Below are 9,347 nucleotides of genomic sequence, written 5' to 3'. Positions count from 1 at the left end.
TTACACTAATTAGATGTATATGTGCTATACAATGGTGCTAAGAAGATCCATTCAATCATTGCTTTCTATGATAAAGCCATTATGTTTTTATAAGAAAAAAAGTTGTATGTTTCATAAAAACATCAATATTCATAGCAGGATAATCTTGAATCTCAACAGAGATATTATGGAGTATACATTGGTATTGTGTGCTAAATCAAGAAGTGTATATATCTTCTACTCAGACCCAAGGCTATAGGGAAGTTGAATGATTCACACAGGTGAGTACTACCAGAAACACCTCTGATTTGTTATGCAAAAGAATTGCAATTATATTTTGGACATTGAACAATGAAAAACCCTTTATTTTAATAAATTTGTTGTTGAGGTTGCATTTCAATCGTGAGATAAATGCACAAGAAAACTTTTGCTCTATGATTAATTAATTAATCTGATGTCCTAGGAAAGATAGCAACTTTCATTTGCCATAAATATAAATGTAAACAAAATTTCAAATATATTTAAAAAAATAATATAAAAATTAATTACATGACAAGCTAAAAATATAAACATTTTAACATCTCTACTTTGAACATTATGTTAAGTAAATAAATACTACTACCCTTTAAAGGGCAGAAGATTATCAATACTTTGTATGAACCATTAGCTGTCCGTTAGTTATGAATGGAATTTCAATAAGGCATGGACTTCACATGGTTTAAAAGGTCTACAACAGTAATCAGAATTTTCAACTTTCTCTGAATAGTATATTGCCTGAAATTAATCAATTCTGACATACATGACTTCAATACATTTTCTGAGTACTGTTGTCTTTGTAATGATATGTTATTTTTTCCAATTGTATATAGATGCTTGATGGGTTCAATTCTTGCTAATGCAATAATCAAACATCTTCTTGCTCAGGCATGAACTCTGTTTTTTTTTTCCTAGTGTTTTTTGTTAGTGACTAGAATCTCAGGCTACTAGACAATGATGGCTTTAAGTCATTAGTTAGCACACTGTCCTCACAGAGCCAGTGACATGTCTCACAGAGTCAATGTCCTGATATTGCTCTGCACAAGTCAATGCTGTGCACAGGACAGAATCTCATCCAGCAGTAACTGGACCTTTATGATTTTGTTTGTGATTGTTATGATCATTTCAAATTATAATTTATACCAAAAGATTGGTAAGATCAGAAATCTATGACAAACTGTACTCAAGGAAGAAATCCTTTGTACACCAGCAAATTAAATGTAAAGCAGAATGCCCATGACTGTTAAAAACAAAGCTTGTGTGCAGTTATGTCTCACACTCAAAGTGAGCAGTCATAAAAGCTCATGTTCAAGCTGAGCTGAATCTTCAGTGGTTGAGACCATCACAAAATGTGTAGGAAGATATATGCAGGCATTGTTGTTATTTTTACAAAAGTTTATAAATATATAGTGTTTTTAGCAAGATGTTGCTGAAAGGACCCTGATATAGCTGTCTCTTGCGAGGCTATGCTGGGACATAGCAAACACATAAGTGGAGGCTCACAGTCAGCTATTGGATGGATCACAGGGCCCCCAATGGAGGAGCTAGAGAAAGTACCCAAGGAGCTAAAGGGGTTTGCAACCCTATAGGTGGAACAACAATATGAACTAACCAGTACCCCCCCACCCCCCGCTGAGCTCGTGTCTCTAGTTGCATATGTATCAGAAGATGGCCTAGTCGGCCATCAGTGGAAAGAGAGGCCCATTGGTCTTGCAAATTTTATATGCCTCAGTACAGGGGAACGTCAGGGCCAAGAAGTGGGAGTGGAGGGGAGGGTTTGGGGGACTTATGGGTTAGCATTGGAACTGTAAATGAAGAAAATACCTAGTTAATAAAAAAATAAAAATTAAAAAAAAATATATAGTGTTTCATATAAACATAACATACATATTATATATTGCTATATTTTTTACATTATATATCAGTCATTACCATAAATAATCACATTATTCATATCATTAATATTTACTTCCTTAATTCCCTCTCAGCTATAAATGTTATTTGTGGTTTGCATCCTAGCTGTTTTTCCCTAGTGACAGACATACAAAACCCTGACATTAGCCATTAGGTACAAGTATTTATGCATAAAAGTGTACTACTATATCTTCATCCTTTCCCATTTTAATTGATAATACAAATTATAACAGTATTATATTATACTGCTGGATTTTTAACTTATATGTTTAAAAACTACTGTTGTCCTTAAATTTTATTAATATAATAAATTAAATCATTTGCTCAGTGTCAATATGTCAATATGTCAGCTGCAGGAGAAATATATGAATTTCTAATGTCTGATAATTTTTATTAAATGTCTCTTCATATCATTTATGAACGTTTGGCCTTTTATGTCTTTGGTCCATAAATTTTTGAGTAGTCCTCTTTCAACTAATTTGTTAAGTTCTTCATGTGTTCCAGAGTACAGCCTTGTCATTTAGGATAATTTAAGTATGTTTTTGCTATTTGTTATTCATTAACTTTGTTTATTGTGCCTTTCTCAAGGGAAGGTTAGATTTCATTTTATTCTAATTCAATATATTTAAAACTATTCTAAGATACTAACGTAAAGTTAATTTTGTCTGTGGTAGGTCAATTTATATTAAAATATGTATCACAAAATTTGGGCATAATGTATAATATGTATTGTTTTTCTGAGTGTCGTCATCTGTTTTGTAATTTTCTTTCACATGTTAGTCTGCATGAGCAGTTGCATGTCTCTATACAGTTTCCTGCTGTCCAGCTCCTTCAGCTCTGTCTCACTTCTGATTTCTGTTTGTTCTCTCAGTTTCTGTTCACATCACCTTGTCCTCATGTATAGATTCTTTAAGTTAAATCTCTCCATTTATAGCCAGTTTCAAAGAAGAACGCTTCCATCAACTCTGCTGGGCTCACCAAACTGCATGCAACTGTAATTACCTCATGGAGTCAGGAGAGTGGCAGAGCAAACATCAGGACTGGCCTCACTCTTCTCTGTAGCTCTATTCTCTAATCTATTCCTTGGTCCATGAAAATACATGTGCTTTTTTAATTACTGCTTCATGTTCTCAGGTTTTTCTGTCATCATCATGTATAGGTCGTGTGCACGCTCGCATGTGTGTGTGTGTGTGTGTGTGTGTGTGTGTGTGTGTGTGTGTGTGTGTGTGTGTTGCCTCACGTTAAGAACTTACAAGATGCTGACTGGCATGAAAGACTTATTTTGAGAGAGAGGATACACAGATGCTGTTGAATCCGGTGCTGTTTATTAAAAAACACATCCCCTACTTGTTAACAAGAAACATCTCTCTTCAAGATGGGGAATGCACATTCCAACCGAACTCTACTCCCTTCTTGGAGAGATATGGCAATTCCTTCCCAGCAACCCAAGGTTCCATGTCACTGGAGCTGCTGCCGAAGCAAGAATATAGAACCCAGTATATGTGTGCTCCTGTCTTACCTGTTTATTTTCTATCATGAGTTGAGGTGAAGAATGATGCCTTTAACTGTTCATATTGGCTTTTTAATTTTTTTTATAATGTTGTCAATCTAAAAAGACAGTGGCAACCAAGATTATAGAATGGAAAAATAAATAAATGTCCTGCAAGTAATGATTCCTCTTATCTACCAACAAGCCTTTTCTGGTGAACGCAAACTTAATTGCAATGCATTTCCTTAATGGTTCTGTTAATTGGTTAGTCTGATATGATATCTTTGAAGGGCTGAAATAAGGCATTAGTGCTTGCTTTTCTTTAAAAGCTTGTAATGGTACAAACATGTGGAAATAATGTTTTTTCAATATTAGGCGATTTAATGAAAACAGTTATAGTTCAATTTCCTTTGAGTTGAGCTCATTTATTCAACCATATGAAGGTTTAACATTAGAGAATATTACTGACAAGCAAGATCAATTTACATAAAACTTCGCAACAAACAGGAACTGTTTCTTAAAATTTCAACTTCCTTTCATTGGCTCTCATTGGCAGAGGGGCTTTAAAAATCACAAAATCCTGGTGTTCTGGCTTATACCTATTGTGCCAGTGCTTGGGGGTGTGAAACAGGAGAAATGCAGTAAGTTGTGGAGTCCTTGGCTGAATGTTGAGCTCCCAGCCTGTGCTACAGAAAGAAAACTGTCCACAACAACCTTACAGAGAGAAAAAGGATGGAAGAAAGGAAGGAAGGGATGGAGAAAGGGAGGGAGGGAGGGAGGGAGGGAGGGAGGGAGGGAGGGAGGGAGGGAGGGAGGGAGGGAGGGGAGAGGGGGGAAGGGAAGGAGGGAGAGCCTGAAAGAGGGAACAGAGAGAAAATGGAGAAATATGGAGAAGGAGAGGGGGAGAGGCAAGAGGGGAAGTGACAGGATTAAGAAAAATTAAAGAAGGAGATAGAAAAGGAGGGAAGGAAAAGCATATCTTTCAAACACCTTCTATGTTCACACGTAGGGACACATCTTTTTAATTACAATGTCTATTCAGTCCTGAACTGTTAACCTAGGGAAATAAGCAAGACAGGATCCCACTAGCACTCTTCTCCTCCTCTCCCTTTCCTCATCACACTTCACTCAGCCCTTCCCTCTCATTCCTTCTTTGCTCCCTTGCCTTCCTCCTTCCTTCCCTTACACAGTGCTAATGACTGAGCCCAGGGCCTAGCATATGCTGGGCAAACACTTTGCCTCTGAGCTACTTCTCAGCCCTACTACTTGTTTTGCTTCTCACAGTGGCTGAATTACATGGTATCCTTTATGTGTATTTTTTGCACTTCCTAAAAGAAAAAGAAGAGATCCGAGAAAAGCATTCAATTTTCTGTTTTTTCTTGTCTAATCAGAATGCAGGTGTTGATTGAATATTCTCCTGCCTAGGCAATCTTTGCCCTGTCTTGGGGAAACCTTTCTCAGAGACTGTGCATAATCTTGCACAGTTTTGTGTCTTGTCCTGTAGCTTGATTCTCATTGCATTTCAAATTTCTTTTTCACTCAACAGTAAACTTTTAACTGTACATCACATTTTTATAGATTATTCCATTTATTCCTTAATTGAATTAACTTTATTATTCAAACATAATATTGTTATAATGATATGCAAGTGATGAGTTCTAATTTTACTGGATATTTGCAAACTTGAGACATTAAAAGGGATTTAATCTTCAAAAAGAGAAAATTCAACACCAAGAGTGTGTGACAGCTGCTGATTTTTGTACATAGCCTTATTCTTCCGAGTGTCAAGGGTTAGATTTTAGTCTTGGAATCAGGTTGATCGCAATTTGTGACTCTTATAGCTTGTTTTCAAGTTCTATTTAAATTGTGAATTATGTTCCTACCTTCATGTTGTACTAGATGCCATCATATATTCCATATTGATTCACTTTTTTCTATCTAGACAAGTCTTTTGAATTTTTAGCTAGATGTGATGGTAGACTGTCTTCAACCCCAGCACAATCCACCTGGAAAGTGAGGCCAGAGTCATGTATTTGGGAAGTACATAAGAAGATTCTCTTAAACAAACAAAACTTGCAGTCTATTTTAGAAGTATAGAAGTTAGAAGCATAGAAGTGCTTCTGTTTCACTATTCTTCTAACAAAGTATAATTTCTCAGGTCACTGAGTTATGATTTTCTTTTCTCTTTCTCCTGCACATGCATATTCCCCCCTCTTTATGATGACCAACTCCACATTCCAAGTCACCAAGCATCTCAGTGTGCTTTACTATAGCAATGAGTAGCAAAGCTGCTTGAGCTGTTGGCATCTTTGCAAACTCTGTGATTTATTTTGTTTTTTAGGGGGTGAGTGGCCAACTGAGAAGTGTGGTTCAAGTCACATGCCCTTACTTAAATGAATCAACCAAGTCATAAATGTCTTCTTTGAATTTTTCATCAAATATGCTTAATTAAATTGCGGTATAATTTGTGATACAGATAAATATGTTAAATATAATGTTTTGATGCACACGTAATAGAAAATCTGCTCCCAAGCTTCAACTCTCTTACATAAAAGTGTTAAAGCTTACACCCAAATTTCAGTTAAAACAAGATAAAAGTGTCAAAATTCTGTTCATCATAAAAAATGTACGACTATCTCTTGTGTTTTATAAAAAGAAAAGAAGGCCAGGGATATGCTTGGTGGAGGCTTGCTTTATTGTGGGGGGAAGGGGTGCCTCCCGCAGGCCCATGCTGAGGCATTTCTTCCCCCTGACTTACCAGCAGAAAAAGGCAGAGAGAGAGGGAGAGGGGGAGGGGGAGGGGGGGAGTCTAGCCATGATTACTTGGAGAGAGAAGTGGGAGGGGAATGGGGAAAGAGGAGGAAGACAGTAGGAAGCAAGGGAAGAAATCAAGAAAGTGAAGAGGGGGCAAGCAAACCCATTTCATAGTGAGTCAGGCACATCTGGCTATTGCCAGATAACTGTGGAGCAGAGCATAGCTGAAATCCCGACACTCACTATCCATGTCACTTCTTCCTATGCCTGACTTTCTTTTTGTCCTATAAGGTTAACTGATCAAATCACCTTTTTCTTTTCTCCTTGTAAAGGGGTAGAAAAGCCATTGCCCTTCTAAAACCCATGTGCCCCCTACGTGCTCCTTACCATTTTCTGCTGTCCTATTGCAATCTACACATTGTCTCCAAAATTTTAAGCTTGCCCTCCCACAACCTAATTCAGGTGCAATGGAGCTTCTTACATATGGATGTCCATTCATATTCCATGGCTATCAGAATATGGGTAAGGAATGAGAAAAGAGTTGTGTAATTCTGGATGTCTGCCACCACTGTGGCAGCAGGAAAGTGCTGTCAAAGTAGGAAATTATTCTGTCCTTTAGACCAGAACAGAAATGCCTTATTGAGTACACTCAGGAGAACAGCAGTCAGGGCAGTAACTAGAGCATTAAGGAGAGCAGAGGGCAAACTAGCTGCAGGGGCTGATTTAGTTACTTTCAGATTGCAGTGACAAGCTACCATAAGCAAGGCAGATTATGGTAGAAACACTTGGTTTTGGCTAAGGGTCCAGGAAGTTAAAACTTATAATGGTGGAGAAGGCATGACACCAGGGAGAATCCACAGGAGCCGGGAGCTAGATGAGCATATCTCATCCACACACCAGAAGCAGAGAGACTGAAGAAAACAATGGGACAAGGCTATAAACTCCCAAGTCCAGCCTTGAATCACATATTTCCTCCAGCAACACTGTACCACCTAAACATTCCAGGACCTTTCAGAAAAGCACTAACCCCTGGGATGCCTGGAGAACAAGGGTTTAATACTTGAGTCGAAGGCAAATATTTCCCATTCAAATCACCACAGCGGCACCCTTCATTTAGATGAAATCTGTCCATAATTACTGTGGCTTTCTTGAGTGCATAAGTGCAGGTTCATGTTGTGTAGCTCATATCATGAAGAAGAGTGGTTCCCTAGTGTCAGTAAGAGCCACAATACATTCCTTTCCCTACGGTACAGTCTCTGTCTTGGAAAGGTAATGTAAATAAAAGCAGTCCAACTTAATCAAGTCTAGCCCTGGTCAAGGGGTCAGGGCACTGAGCCGCCGCCCTGTGGAGCCAGGCAACAGCATCTCTAATGGAGTTTAGGGTTCAGTGCTTGGGAAGATTACTGACCCCCAACATCAGGCAGAGTCCACAGCTCCGTTTAGAATGAAGCTGTGAAGGAGAATTATGAGAAAGAAGCATTGACTGAAAGAATGAATAACTGATTAGAGCTTCAATGATATGTAGACACAAGGATGTTACATGTCCAGAACCAAACTCTGTAGAAAAACTTGAATCTTGTAGTAGTAGCTATTTGTGTATGAACTTTGTGTGTGTGTGTGTGTGTGTGTGTGTGTGTGTGTGTGTTTATGAGACCATTAGGTATTTGTATGAACAATACCCTAGTTCCAAGCAAGCAAATAGATATCAATGCTGTCAGATAGCATCTGAGGCCAGTAGTAGAGCTTTCTCCATTTTTCTGTAAACTACACTCCTTCCCCAAGTATCCATCAATGCATTTGGAATTCCTTATGGCATTTTTTTGTTGTTGTTGTTGTTCTTGTATGATTGAAAGTTTCGAAAATTGCTACTGCATCGAAACTTTCCTATTTGAAATCACAAGAATCCGTGTTCTCAGGTCACAGTCACTCCCATGAGAGCCTTTTGTTCCATCTACTAAGCTAATTGCTTGCGTGCCTCATAGCAGCTCTATCAATTATGGTGGTACAGGGTGCAGTTTTCAGGATCACACGCAGAGTGACATCAGCTTTCAGCTCATTGAATTGCACAACAATGGAGTATCATATTTAGTAGTATGTCAGGAAGGTAGGCATTGGGTTTACCACATGAAATAAACTAGTGGCTGAGGGAGACCAGAAGCACTCCAAACCAGGGCCAAACACACCAAACCAGACCACATGTGAGGGAAAGAACAAGCTATTTCAGGAGGCCAGTCACTATGTAAACAACTCACAAAGTTCACTTCTGTCATGGCTGCAGAATTAAGGTTTGTATTCCTTCTGAGCTTACTAGTCTTTAGACACTCAACAATAGCTTTCTTTTTCTTAACCCCAGTTCCACCACTCTCCTTGTGTCCCTGATTTAATTATTTGCTATGACACACAAGAAGCTGGAAATCTCAGCAGGTACTTTTCGAACTCGGATCTATGTCTGTAACAACAGGTGTGAAGCTGCCTCAGAGCCTCACTGATTTCATGAATTCTGTCTGGCAAAGCTTCCCAGTGATGCTGATGATGGGGTCCTGAAGACACACTTGACAAACTTTTGTTTCCTTGATACTCATTGCAGGTGACTATCACATGAAAAGTTATCTGGAACTTCTAAAAACCTGGTGCTTAGAAGCTTTTCTAGAATGGTTATGATTAATTATTGCACTTAAAGAATGGATTCCATGTGATCATCACGTACGTTTAAGGTTAAAGGAACACTTTGAGAAAAGAATCCAGTTCAAGGGCAACTCTTTCTACTGTGGGAAGAGCATTACTTTCATGAAAACCAGGAGGAGCTTTAAGCAGAACTCATCTGAAGTTGTTTCTACCTACCATGCCCCTCCAAGCAACGGTGCAATGAGAAAAATCAATGAAGTACATCATCCAGCATTATCTAGGTCAAAATCATATATTAAAACCCCAGGTACTCTGTAGAATACAACTTAATAAGCAACTTTCAAGTATATTGAAACTTTTCCAGCTGGGTCTCAGATGTAAATATAGCACCATGTTCACTTGAGAAAGATGTAAATATTAGTCATGACGTAAACCTTTATCCTAGATTTGCATCTTTGACTGATGTGGAACTGGAATGTGGGCAGAGTCATTGTGTTAGCCTTCTGAAATAAATGGTAAATCTTGACTGGCATTCAAAAGACAAGAGCAG

Source organism: Mus musculus, chromosome 18 (genome assembly GCF_000001635.26).
Source record: "Mus musculus strain C57BL/6J chromosome 18, GRCm38.p6 C57BL/6J".
In the NCBI taxonomy this organism is placed as follows: Eukaryota; Metazoa; Chordata; class Mammalia; order Rodentia; family Muridae; genus Mus; species Mus musculus.
The sequence above is the reverse complement of the archived record's forward strand: the minus strand, read 5'-3'. Positions refer to the sequence as shown.